Below are 12,726 nucleotides of genomic sequence, written 5' to 3'. Positions count from 1 at the left end.
TGGATCTACTTGGACTGTCATCTATACCCATGGTCTTGAAACTGAAGAACATCTAAGGCTGCTCTAATGCTTCTTAAGAGATATGTAGGCCTAGATAGTTTTAAGGCAATCTATTTCCAGGTCCTCAACTCTCATTTTTCCCAATATCGATCTTTCTGAGAGTGTACTGGCAGCTAAGGCATCATGCGGCCTCTCTTCTCACTTCACAAAAGAAATGCATACCTCCTGGGATGTAAAAACCTCCAGGGTTCCAAAAACGAGGAAAAATTATAACAATGCTATCTATGAAACCTCCTTTAATCAAAGCACTACAGTAAGGCCTTGTTCTTTCCATGTCTCATACAGATTTTATTAAGAAATGGAGTACTTGGCCCATATTATTATATGATAAATTGAGTGTATTGTAGAATGAAGCAGTTCCACAATACACAGTGAGGACATTTTACTTATAGGGATTACCTCTTCTATACTCTTATTAGTGTTAAAGACGTATCTCTCTGGAGACTTTAGTGAGTACAAAGCAAAGAAACACTGAAAGCAGCAGTACCTTACTGTATCCAGGCAACACATGGTAAGGCTCTGTGCCTTATCTACTTAATCTATATTAGAATTAGAATTCAGCCATGTGATGGTTGTCATGGAGGCATATATTAACATTTATTTGAGATGAAAAATCAAGTGGGACTTTTACTGACAGAAGGATGTCTGATTTAAAAGATAAGTTTGAAAATAAATACCAGCTTTGTCAATTAAATGGCAACCATTTTCCTTAAATTGAGTGATCTACATTTATAGCTGCAAGGTTTTGATAAAAATATATTTGAGGCATAAATTAAGAAAAACCACTGTCAGCCAGGAGCGGTGGTTCACGCCTGTAATCCCAGCACTTTGGGAGGCTGAGGCGGGCAGATCACCTGAGGTCAGGAGTTTAAGACCAGCCTGGCCAACACGGTGAAATCCCTTCTCTAGTAAAAATACAAAAAATTAGCCGGGAATGGTGGAGGATGCCTATTGGCTGGGAGTCTGAGGCAGGAGGATCACTTGAACCAGAGAGGCAGAGGTTGCAGTGTGCCAAGATTGTGCCACTGCACTCCAGCCTGGGCAACAAGAGAGAAACTTCGTCTCAAAAAAAAAAAAAAAAAAAGAAAAGAAAAACCATTGTCTAAAAATTGTACATTGCCAAGTATACAATGGAATTAATATTTTAAACAACCTTTTCTAAGTATGTTAGGTTAAACAGGCTGCCCCTAAGTAAAAGAATAGTAAGTGTAACGGTCATTTGATAAGCCTTAGTTAAGCCTTTTTGATAAATTTTCCCAAACTGAGAAAGTGATAGCACATCCCTCTCCAAGTTAAGTGATTTCCAGTCCTTTGCTTTCTACAAATGATGGCGTAATTGAGTTGTCAGTAGAAACATTATTAAATAATCTGTAGATCACATTATGATTTCTGGCATGTAACTCAGCAGGATGAGCAAAGTTAATAAGTGATGCAGTGTTTCTGTCATATTGTAAACACTGACATTTTAAAGCTCAGGTGTTATGTCACTCTTTTAAATGTATATTTGACTTTGCTCACCTCTCTGTCTAATTTCCATGACCTCACTGTTTTTCCTGTATCATCTTTTTCCTTGTACTCCTTCCAATGTTGTTTTCATTTGATATTTTCATTTTCTTCAATTTCTTTCCCGAGCTCTGCTTCTAAATGCATAATTTTAGATTTCATAATTAAACTATAATTACTAACATAACATTTTAACTTTTTCCATTTTGTGTATGATAAGGTAAGAATCCACGTTCCATCTTTTTCATATGGACACTCTATTGCCTCAGCACCATATACTGAAAGCTGTACGCACCCTTTCCCTCAATGATCTTCAACACCTGTTTTGTCATGAATCATGCTTCCACATATAGGTGGATCTGTTTGCAAATTTTCTATTATTTTCATCTGCCAATTTGTATATCCTCATACCATATGCTGGCTTAACTACTATGGTTTTATATTGTCATTATATAAAGGCAGCAAAAGCACTTCCTTGATAGGAGGAAAAACACCTTTAGGAATCTGTATGTGATTTTGGGATGATTGCTCTTCCATTTAAGTTCAGAATTACAATGTCAAGTATCATCCAAATAATAATATTAATAGTAATCATACAATCTCAAAATCTGTTAGGGATTTGATTCTATGTGCAATGAGAGAGAATTAACATCTTTGCAACATTAAATCTTCTAATCCATTAATGTCTTTCAATAAAAGTTTTTAACTTCTCAATAAAGGACTTAGACATTACTTGTTAAATGCTATTTGTAGTATGTTGCTATGTAAATTATATCTTTTAAAAATTACATTTCTGTAGTAACTTTACTGTGGAAAAATCTTGCAGATACCATCTTAACCAACTGATCAAGGTTAACATGACCAGTAACAAGTCATATTGTTACTGAAACACCAGAGGTTTGGTCTAGGTCCTGCTGCTGCACTGCACAGAAAGCCAATGACTGAGAGACGATGAGTGCTGCCGAGGAAGAAGGCTTTTATCAGGTGCTGCAGCCAAGGAGATGGGAGCTCAGTCTAAAATCCATCTCCCTGACCGACTAAAACTAGGGGCTTACATACCAGGAAAGAAATGTAACAATGTGTGAGAAAATAGGAACTCTGGAGAGGCAAGGAGGCAATCATGATGAATGAGGGGTCAGGCATTTCCTTGTTTGGATGTGGTGATCTGGTGAGATTCAGTTCTTTGATACTTATTTTGAGAGGCCTGAAGGTCATTTCCTGAGAAAGGAACTCAGAAAAAATAAATATAAGTTTCCAGCTTTAAGACCAGAATGGTCAATTTCTGTTTATCCAAAAACTATCTATGGGATAATTGGGTGGGTTTCAATATTGATAACATTTACTGCCTGATATGATGTGATATAATAATGAGAAAATACCAAACTCAAATTGATATCCTTTCTACAAAAGACCTGACCACTATTCTTCAAAAGTATCAAATCCCTGAAAGACAAGAAAAGATCAAGAAACTGCCTTAAATTGGTTAAGAGATATGGCTATTGAATGCAATGTGGTATCCTGGGTTAGATCCTGCAATGAAAAGAAAGTATCAGTAAAAAAACTGGAAAAATCAAAATAAAAGCTGCAGTTTAGTTAATATTAGTATATAAATGTTAATTTCTTAGTTTTGATAAATATACTACGGCTATGCAGGATGTTAATTATTTCAAAATAAAGTGGTTTTTAAATTTTCTGTTTTGTTGTTGCTGCTCGTCTATAGAAATGCAATTGGCTTCCCTATATTGACTTTACATTTAAAAACTTTGCTAAACTCTCTAATTTTAAGAATTTAGCTGTCGAGTCCTAGGAGCTTTCTATATAGACAATTAAGTCATTTACCAGTAATGACAGTGTTTTTCTCCTTTTCCATTCCTACATCTTTTCTTGTAGTTGTTCCCCACCCCTCACCCCCGACCCTGACTTACTCTGCTGGCTAGGATTTCTGACACAATATTGAACAGAAATGGTGATACTGGGCAGCTTTGTCTTTTAAGAGTTAGATTATATCTGTTGATGCCCAGAACTAATTTTAATTTCACAGAATAATCTGGGGAAGATTACTTGCTTTTGCTTTGAACATTTCTACCACAGAGATAATAATACTATTTTTTAAAAGTTTCAAATACTGAAAATGTTTATCCAGAAAGTATAAAAGAATGTATAATACAAAGACAAAGAAATAACATGAAGACAAAAAAGAGATGCAATATAGTATTATGTTATTAAAACAAAATAAAAGTTATCACATTAACCTGTACAAATTTTGCTATCCCCTTCACAGTGTGGGAGCTGTCACTGGGAAGTGGTTGCCCAGTCAGTTTACCCTTTCCAAGCCTTTCCAACCTTGTATCAGATGTGGCCTTGTGAGTAGTTCTCCCCAATAGAATGTCAGTGAGAATGACTGAATGCCAACTTCCAGGTTAAGGTTCCTCAGAAGCAGCAGGTAAGGTATGTTCATGCTCTCTTTCCCCAGCTGCTAGAGGACTCCAAGGCCCACATTATGGAAGGTCACCAAATGATCAAGAATGCCTTCAATGCACTGCTTCATTAGCAATAAATGCACTTTAACTGGATTTAAGCTATTATACAATTTGGGTACATTTATCATAATAGCTGGCTTTCCCTAATACAAGAAAAATGGTATTTTTGAGGGGGATGCTGACTTTAAAAAAACTAAAACATATGGTGACTGCTTAGCAGCCACACAGCAGGAGATGAAGAAACTGAGAAAAGGATAGAAAGGTACTTATGCCACACAGTCATAAAACACTTACTAAAAATACTGCTTGCCAAAACTAATCTTTGGTGATTGAAGTGAAAAAGTGGTTGCCTCCAGAGGTTTAAAGTAGGCAATTAACTAGAAATGGACATCCATCTTGGGCAATGGAAATGTTTGATATCATATTTTGGGTAGTAGTTACACAGATGTACATAATTGTCAAAACTCACTGAACTCAACACTTAAGAGCTGTGAGTTTACTGTATGTAAGTTGTAGCTCAATTTAAAAAAATGCCTGATACAACTTCAAAAGCAGAACAAGTGTCTACCAAGCCCATGTCTACAGAGAAAAGAGATGAACAATACTAGAATCACAAAGTACGGCCAGGCGCAGTGGCTCACATCTGTAATCCCAGCACTTTGGGAGGCCGAGGTGAGTGGATCACAAAGTCAGGAGTTTGAGACCAGCCTGGCCAATATGGTGAAACCCCGTCTCTACAACAAATACAAAAATTAGCTGGGCGTGGTGGCGGGTGCCTGTAGTTCCAGCTAGTGGGGAGGCTGAGACAGGAGAATCACTTGAACCCAGAAGGCAGAGGTTGCAGTGAGCCAAGATTGTGCCACTGCACTCCAGTCTGAGCGACAGAGTGGAAAAAAAAAAAGAAAGAACAACAAAGTACTACGTGTTGCACTTATCAAAGATTATAAATAAGAAATGTGCACAGGCAAGCACTGATAGATTTGAGAGCAGAAATGAATGGAAATAGAAAATTCAGAAATTTGGGGAGCTCCCAGGATTATAATTCTGGAATTCACATGGTAAAAAAGAAGACTGAAAAAAACTGGCCCATTATATTTTCTGAGGCAAACAGAGGGACTCAGCCTTGTTGCAAATCAAGTTAAGTAGGTTAATTTTCCGATGGCCATACAAGAGTCTCCGGTAAGTTGAGAGAGAAGAGAATAAAAATAAGGAAACAAAGAATATATTAGACTTGGGAATTTTTGGTGTGCTTATTGGCTAGAGTGACCATAACACACGTTGTCTAAACTGGGGTAGTTTTGAGAGTAGAAGAGAGTATTATTACTTAACGTGCCAAGACAAGAGATTTCAGCTAAGGCTGCCTTGCCAGCCTGGTCCACACAGTCACTCCAATGCTAGCACACGATATTAACTACAAGACAGGTCAAAAGCCATCTCAGTTTTGGAGGAATGGCATTGCCAAAATCCCCACAAGTGATACCTATAAGCCTTTGACTGACCCTTAAAACAATGCTCAAGCTCCCTGAATTGCAAGAACAGAAAGAAGGAAACAAAGGCTATATAGTCTCCACAAAGGGCATGTTCCTCAGTGTCCACATATATGTGACCTTGGAGGAAAATGGGCAAGGAAGAACCTTCCAGAAGGCAGAATCAGGTCCTGAGAACAATAAACAAAGAAGTTCCTCCCAGACAGCAGGATCAGAAGCTAATGAAGGAATATTTCCCACCCTAGCTAAAGATTCTTCAACATGCTTCCTGCCATCCATGATTTTTGTCACTGTCAGTATTCCTAATCCTAGATGTTCCCTTAGTTTTAGCAGATTAAACATAAACTTATAATGTGCTAACTGGCCTAATGCAGTAAATTATAGACATTGCACGTAAAGTGATGGTGAAAATAAACCAGAAGGGTCTTTTACAAAGATCACTGAACTGATGGCCAGGAAGGTCTTATTTCATCCAACCTTCACTATTAATTGTGTGATCCTGGATAAATCATGACTTCTTAGGACTTCAGTTCTTTCATTTGCAAAATGAATAAGAGGATACCTTCCAGTTCTTTAATTCTAATTTAAAATTCTTGACCTCATTGAGCCAAAAAAAAGTACAGAAATTCTCTACAAAATATCCATAATAGACTAGTTGGTCCAGTTTTTATAGCAAAAGCAATTCAGCATAATTCTAAGAAGTTATATTGGCAAGAAAAAATTCTGGCACTCTTATTTCTGATTTGTCTATTTTATTTGGGTCTCAGTACAATAAGGAATAAAATGTAACCTTTTTTCAGTGTGAAAAGACACTTGCTTTCTATTTCATTAAGTTTTAGAAGCTAATCCAAAGGGAGGGGAGGGAACTCCACCCACTTCAAAATGTCAATACTTTTATAATATTTACACATTAGAATTTAGAACATCTGAAAAATCAAAATGCAATTTGGAATAGACTTTTAATCTAAAAGTACCATAATAACATTTTATTAGTTACATAGTCAATAATAGTCATTGAATCCTAAAAATAATATTTTTTCTAGTAATTAAAATCTGAAAAATATGTCTGCTAAATTTCAACTTTTGAAGTCTCCTCTAACTTTTAGAAGAAAATAACATTCAGGATTCTGTCTTCTTCACTGATGAAAGAGAAGACAAAAACTAATACTCTATATTGAAACTTTGTTATTTATCATGATCCAGTGGTATACTTGTTTATAAATATAAGGGCCAAACATTCAAAGAGAATAGGACCCAAACTTTGTCACTTCAAATCACAACGTTTGGACAAAAAAAAAAAAAAAAAAAAAAAAAAAAAAAAAAAAAAAGCAAACATTCTGCAAACCCTGCTATCAATTTCAGTACTGATATTTAAAAGTCTTATTTGTTCTTATTCAAAGCACTTTGTATATGACATTTGTTTTTCCTGCTGCTCTAAGATCAGACCCAACATTCAGTTAACTCTACCTTCCACTGTCCCCAAGTCCTGGTCTAGATTCTCTGTAGTTCCAATTTTTTCAGAGAACGAACCCCTCATCTCGTGGAGTTGGGGAACATTGCTGTCCAGCTGGAGTGAGGTGAAGACCTGGGAGTTCAGCTGGTCCTTTCACAGACTTTCAGCTGATCTGTTTTTAGCACCATGCCTCCCTTCCTCCTTCAACCTCCTGATATCACTGTCATCTCCTCTGCAGGTGCTTTGGTTCTGCCCTTCTGATACTAAGTCACTGTATCATATGCTTTCTGTTTCAGATTCTATGGTTTAAGGTAACTGATGAGACCCACCTCTGACAAAAACAGTTGGAATTTTTGTTTCTATTTCCTTTGTTTTATGCTAAGATTTTAATAGAAGAAAGCAGGTGGTGGCCAGGCGCAGTGGCTTATGCCTGCAATCCCAGCACTTTGGGAGGCCAAGGTATGCAGATCACAAGGCTGCAGATCAAGACTGTGTCTGAAATTGGTGGGTTCTTGGTCTCACTGACTTCAAGATGAAGCCGCGGACCCCCGCGGTGAGTGTTACAGTTCTTAAAGGTCCTGTGTCCGGAGTTTGTTCCTTCTGATGTTCAGCCATGTTCGGAGTTTCTTCCTTCTGGTGGGTTCGTGGTCTCGTTGGCTTCCAAAGTGAAGCTGCAGACCTTCGCAGTGAGTGTTACAGCTCTTAAGGCGGCGCGTCCGGTGTTGTTCATTCCTCCTGGGGGGTTCGTGGGCTCGCTGGCCTCAGCAGTGAAGTTGCAGATCTTCGCGGTAAGTGTTACAGCTCATAAAGGCAGTGTGGACCCAAAGAGTGAGCAGCAGCAAGATTTATTGCAAAGAGCGAAAAAACAAGGCTTCCACAAACAAAGTGTGGAAGCCAACGTCAGCAGGTTGCCGCTGCTGACTCAGGTAACCTGCTTTTATTCCCTTATCTGGCCCCACCCACATCCTGCTGATTGGTCCATTTTACAGAGAGCTGATTGGTCCGTTTTGACAGGGTGCTGATTGGTGCATTTACAATCCCTGAGCTAGACACAGAGTGCTGATTGGTGCATTTATAATCCTCCAGCTAGACATAAAAGTTCTCCAAGTCCCCACCAGATTAGCTAGACACAGAGCACTGATTGGTGCATTTACAAACCTTTAGCTAGACACAGAGTGCTGATTGGTGCATTTACAATCCCTGAGCTAGACACAGAGTGTTGATTGGTGCATTTATAATCCTCTAGCTAGACATAAAAGTTCTCCAAGTCCCCACCAGATTAGCTAGACACAGAGCACCAACTGGTGCATTTACAAACCCCAACCGACTCAGGAGCCCAGCTGGCTTCACCTAGAGGATCCCTTGCTGGGGCCGCGGGCGGAGCTGCCCGCCAGTCCTGCGCCCACACTCCTCAGCCCTTGGGCAGTTGATGGGACCAGGTGCTGCAGAGCAGGGGGCAGTGCCTGTAGGGGAGGCTCGGGCCTGGCGGGAGCCCATTTGGTGGGGCAGGGGGGAGTGCGGGGCTCGGGCATGGTGGGCTGCAGGTCCCGAGCCCTGCCCCGTGGGGAGGTGGCTGAGACCCAGCAAGAATTCAAGCGTGGCGTGGGCGGGCTGGCAGTGTTGGGGGACCCGGTGCACCCTCCACAGCTGTTGGCCCAGGTGCTAAGCCCCTCACTGCCCAGGGCCGACACTCCTGGGCTCACCTGGAACTCGCACTGGCCTGCGAGTGCCACTTGCAGCCCCGGTTCCCACACACGCCTCTCCCTCCACACGTCCCCACAAGCAGAGGGAGCTGGCTCTGGCCTCGGCCAGCCCAGAGAGGGGCTCCCACAGTGCAGTGGCGGGCTGAAGGGCTCCTCAAGCGTGGCCAGAGTGGATGCCATGGCCGAGAGCAAGCGAGGGCTGCTAGTACGTTGTCACCTCTCAAGACCCTCCTGACCAACATGGTGAAACCCCATCTCTACTAAAATACAAAAACAAAAATTAGCCGGGCATGGTGGTGAGTGCCTGTAGTCCCAGTTACTCAGGAGGCTGAGGCAGGGGAATCGCTTGAATCCAGGAGGTGGAGGTTGTAGCAAGCCGAGATCGTGCCACTGCATTCCAGCCTGGCGACAGAGAGAGACTCAGTCAAAAAAAAAAAAAAAAAAAGCAGATGGTTTTCTTAAAACCAGAAACTGCCATCTGAATGATTTCACATACCATTTTTAATGGTTTGAAGTCAGGACAGTTTTGGTCTGCTAAGCACACATTCCCATTTTTCTTTGGAGAAAGCCTCTCCTACTCTGTGAGACCCTCATGGGGCTTGCAGTCACTGGGCTATGCCCCTCTACTGGAGCACTGGGAAAACATGCCAAGGCTGGCCCACCAGTATACCCCATTCCCAGGCCACAGTGACACATGGGGTAAAAGAGAGTCAATCCACTTCTTCTCTGAGGCAGGTAGGTAGACATTTGGTATGACAATCTCTTTCTGTTGAGATTGCTAAATTGGATGGACAACCATCTTGAGCTGCTAGTGGTCATCTTACTGACCATGCCTGTCTGAAAAATGACAAATAAAGAAACCAGCAGAGGAAAAGGAGTCCAAATGAGATCATTTGAGTTTTTGGCTGAAACCATATGCACCTCTGGAAACCATAGTTACAGAAACAATTAAGTTTCCTTTATTTTCATAAACTGGTTTGAGCTGGCATTCTTTCATTTGCAACTGAAGCAGTCCTGACGAACACGTCACTGAATCTAAATGTTCCAATGATTAATACTTGAACAACAGAAATAACACTTTTTTTTGCCCCAAATTAAATACCCTAATTTATTTTATTCAAATAAAATCACAAATCAGAAATAACGTTTGCATGTGTCCCTTTCACCATTTAGGTCAAATACTTTGACTTTAGTTGAATATTCACGTCTTCAAGGTAGCAGTATCTTTGAGAATGAAGTGTATGTACATTCTATAGTACTAAAAACCCAATAGCCACTAACCTACTGAACAGTTTTCTTCCAGGTATGTCAAACATTCTTGCCAATTCTTTACACCTTCTCTATCAGAGCTCTCAGATTTTTAATAAAGATCAAGTTGTGTAATTATTTTATGTAAAGTCTATGTGGAAAAATGAAATAATATATCTCAAAATATTTGTTCCCTTGGGAGGAAACGTGTAATTTAAATTCAAAGAATTATTCAGTCTCAATCTCTGACCCAGAGACTGGGGACCAGGATAATTTTAATCTAAAGATTTATAAGGAGAAGGTAGAGGGTAATAACGTGCTCCCAAGAAGATAAGTAGGAAGGCTTAGAAGTCAGTGTTCCTTGGACACTCTCCCTCTTCCTTCATTATTATCTATAGGCCATTGTGCTCAGCAACCCAACAGGCAATATCTAAGCTTCTGGGTTTGAAGTTCTTTGGGTCTTCAGTTAGCTTCAAGTGCATATAGGGGCCAGGCAGGTAATCTAAAAGACTGAGCAGGCTAACATTTTTAAAGTATTACAGTTGTATGCATTAAAAAAAAAACTTAATAAAATTCTAGTCTCTCTCTTTTTATTTTTTCATGCAACAATTCTACCTACTATCCCTGGTTTTTCCATGGTTTCATAATGCTATCTTAAATAATATTTTTGGCACTGGTACTCCTTGTATATATTTAGATTACATATGAATAAGAGCTAATAATAATAGTTCAGTTTATTGAGCATATAGTATGTGCCAGGCAATGTATTAAGTGCTTTATATATGTTAACTTATTTTGTCCTTACTGCAATCCTATAATAACCTTACAGGATTGTGCCACTATCCCACTGTATAGATGAGAGCACTGAGGCATTGGGTAATCAGCTTATCCAAGATCACATAGCAAATAAGTTGTGAAGCTGAATTGCAGCACTCTGCCTCAAGGAACCCTGCCCTTAACCACTACTCTGCACTCTACAAAGAAATATGCCATCAGTTATGGGTTGAATTATGACCCCAAAATGATATGTTGAAGTCCTAACCCCCAGTACCTGTGAATATGACCTTATTTGGAAATAGGGTCTCTGCAGATATAATCAGGTTAAAATGAGTTCATACCAGATTAGGGTCTTTGCAGATATAATCAGGTTAAAATGAGTTCATACCAGATTAGAGTGTGCCCTAATCCAATGTACTGGTATCCTCACAAGAGGAGGAAAATTTGGATGTAGACAGATACAGAGGGAAGACAGTCATAAGATGGAATCAGATTGGCATTATGCTACCACAAGGCAAGGAATGCCTGGGGCTACCAGAAGCCAGAAGAGGCAAGGCAGAATCCTCCCCATGAGCCTCTGAGGGAACATGGTCCTGCCAACACCTTGACTTTAGATTTCTAGCCTTTAGAACTGTAAGAGAATAAATTTCTGTTACTTAAAGCCACCCAGTTTATAGTACTTGCTCATGCAGTCCTAGAAAATTAATACCATCTCTCACTTATATTAAAATATGTCATCCAATCAATTTGCTATTTCCAATTTTAACACAGATGGTGGTATAAGTAACATTTAAACCTTCCTCTAAATTCTATTTAAAGAAAAACAGCAGCCAGGGGTGTTATAGGTTACAACCTATAATGTAAAAGCACAGCCTCCCATCTAATAGAGGCAGCTTCTACTTAGCTCTAGCTGGTTACTGCCACATGCAAGAGCAGGACCAAAGTTGCCAGTTTCCAAGAGAATGTGGAAATATGGATTTGTGCATTAAATTAGTTAACAACAAATTATATCAGTTACTAGTTAAAATAATACTTGTTAACAAGCAATGTATGATTTAAAAACAAAAGAGCCAGGCATCATGACTTGCACCTGTAATTCCAGTAACTCAGGAGGCTGAGGTGGGAGGGTCACTTGAGCCTAGCAGTTCAAAGCTACTGTGAGTTATGATAAGGCCACTGTACTTCATCTTGGGTGACAGAGTGAGACCCTGTCTGTAAAATTAATAATAATTAAAATAAAAAACATTATGCAGGCTATGCAGGCTACAGAAAACACATTTATGAACCAAACTTGTCAAGAGGTCCAGATTTTTGCAATCTCTGTTGTATGTTTTCTTTGTTTTCCATGTCTACTGCCCCTTGCACTTCACTTGACCTGGCCCCAATTGCAGCTACCCATCTACCAGATATAGAAAGCAGGCACAGTGTGGGCACTGGGAGCCACATTGAAATCAGCACTTGAGGCTAGGCGCGGTGGCTCACGCCTGTAATCCCAGCACTTTGGGAGGCCGAGGCAGGTGGATCACGAGGTCAGGAGATCGAGACCATCCTGGCTAACACGGTGAAACCCCGTCTTTACTAAAAATACAAAAAATTAGCTGGGCGTGGTGGTGGGTGCCTGTAGTCCCAGCTACTCGGGAGGCTGAGGCAAGAGAATGGCGTGAACCCGGGAAGCGGAGCTTGCAGTGAGCCGAGATCGCACCACTGCACTCCAGCCTGGGCAACAGAGCAAGACTCCATCTCAAAAAAAGAAAAAGAAAAAAAAAGAAATCAGCACTTGAGGACTGGGGAACCCTCTTTGGGATGTACTGAGTTGGCAGATGCAGAAGAGTTGCACATACTCAGGAATCCAAGACCAAATGGGTGCACTCTCCTTGTTCTGTATCTGTGTATCTGAAGTGTGATACTGCTCCTCTACTCATCAGTTGGTGTCCCATGTAGAAAAGACTTAGAGCTTTAACTGGGTAAAGGTTTTGTGTAAGGCTAGGACATGACTTTAACATTTCTCAGGCTCA

General features: G+C 40.2%; 1 protein-coding gene across 4 annotated transcripts in view; it reads right to left on the bottom strand.

Annotated features, from left to right (window-relative positions):
* Positions 1–12,726, bottom strand: part of ZNF438 (zinc finger protein 438) — a 186,886-nt gene that overhangs the window by 79,280 nt on the left and 94,880 nt on the right. Inside the window, exon 1 of one of the 4 annotated variants that reach the window (XM_058436570.1) lies at positions 1,579–1,787. The exons of the other annotated variants lie outside the window; for them this stretch is intronic. The gene's annotated coding sequence lies outside the window, so the exon portion shown is untranslated. Of the gene's footprint in view, positions 1–1,578; positions 1,788–12,726 lie in introns of those variants that run through there. 4 annotated transcript variants of the gene reach the window in all.

Source organism: Hylobates moloch, unplaced genomic scaffold (genome assembly GCF_009828535.3).
Source record: "Hylobates moloch isolate HMO894 unplaced genomic scaffold, HMol_V3 SCAFFOLD_3, whole genome shotgun sequence".
Classification (NCBI taxonomy): domain Eukaryota; kingdom Metazoa; phylum Chordata; class Mammalia; order Primates; family Hylobatidae; genus Hylobates; species Hylobates moloch.
The sequence above is the reverse complement of the archived record's forward strand: the minus strand, read 5'-3'. Positions and strand labels throughout refer to the sequence as shown.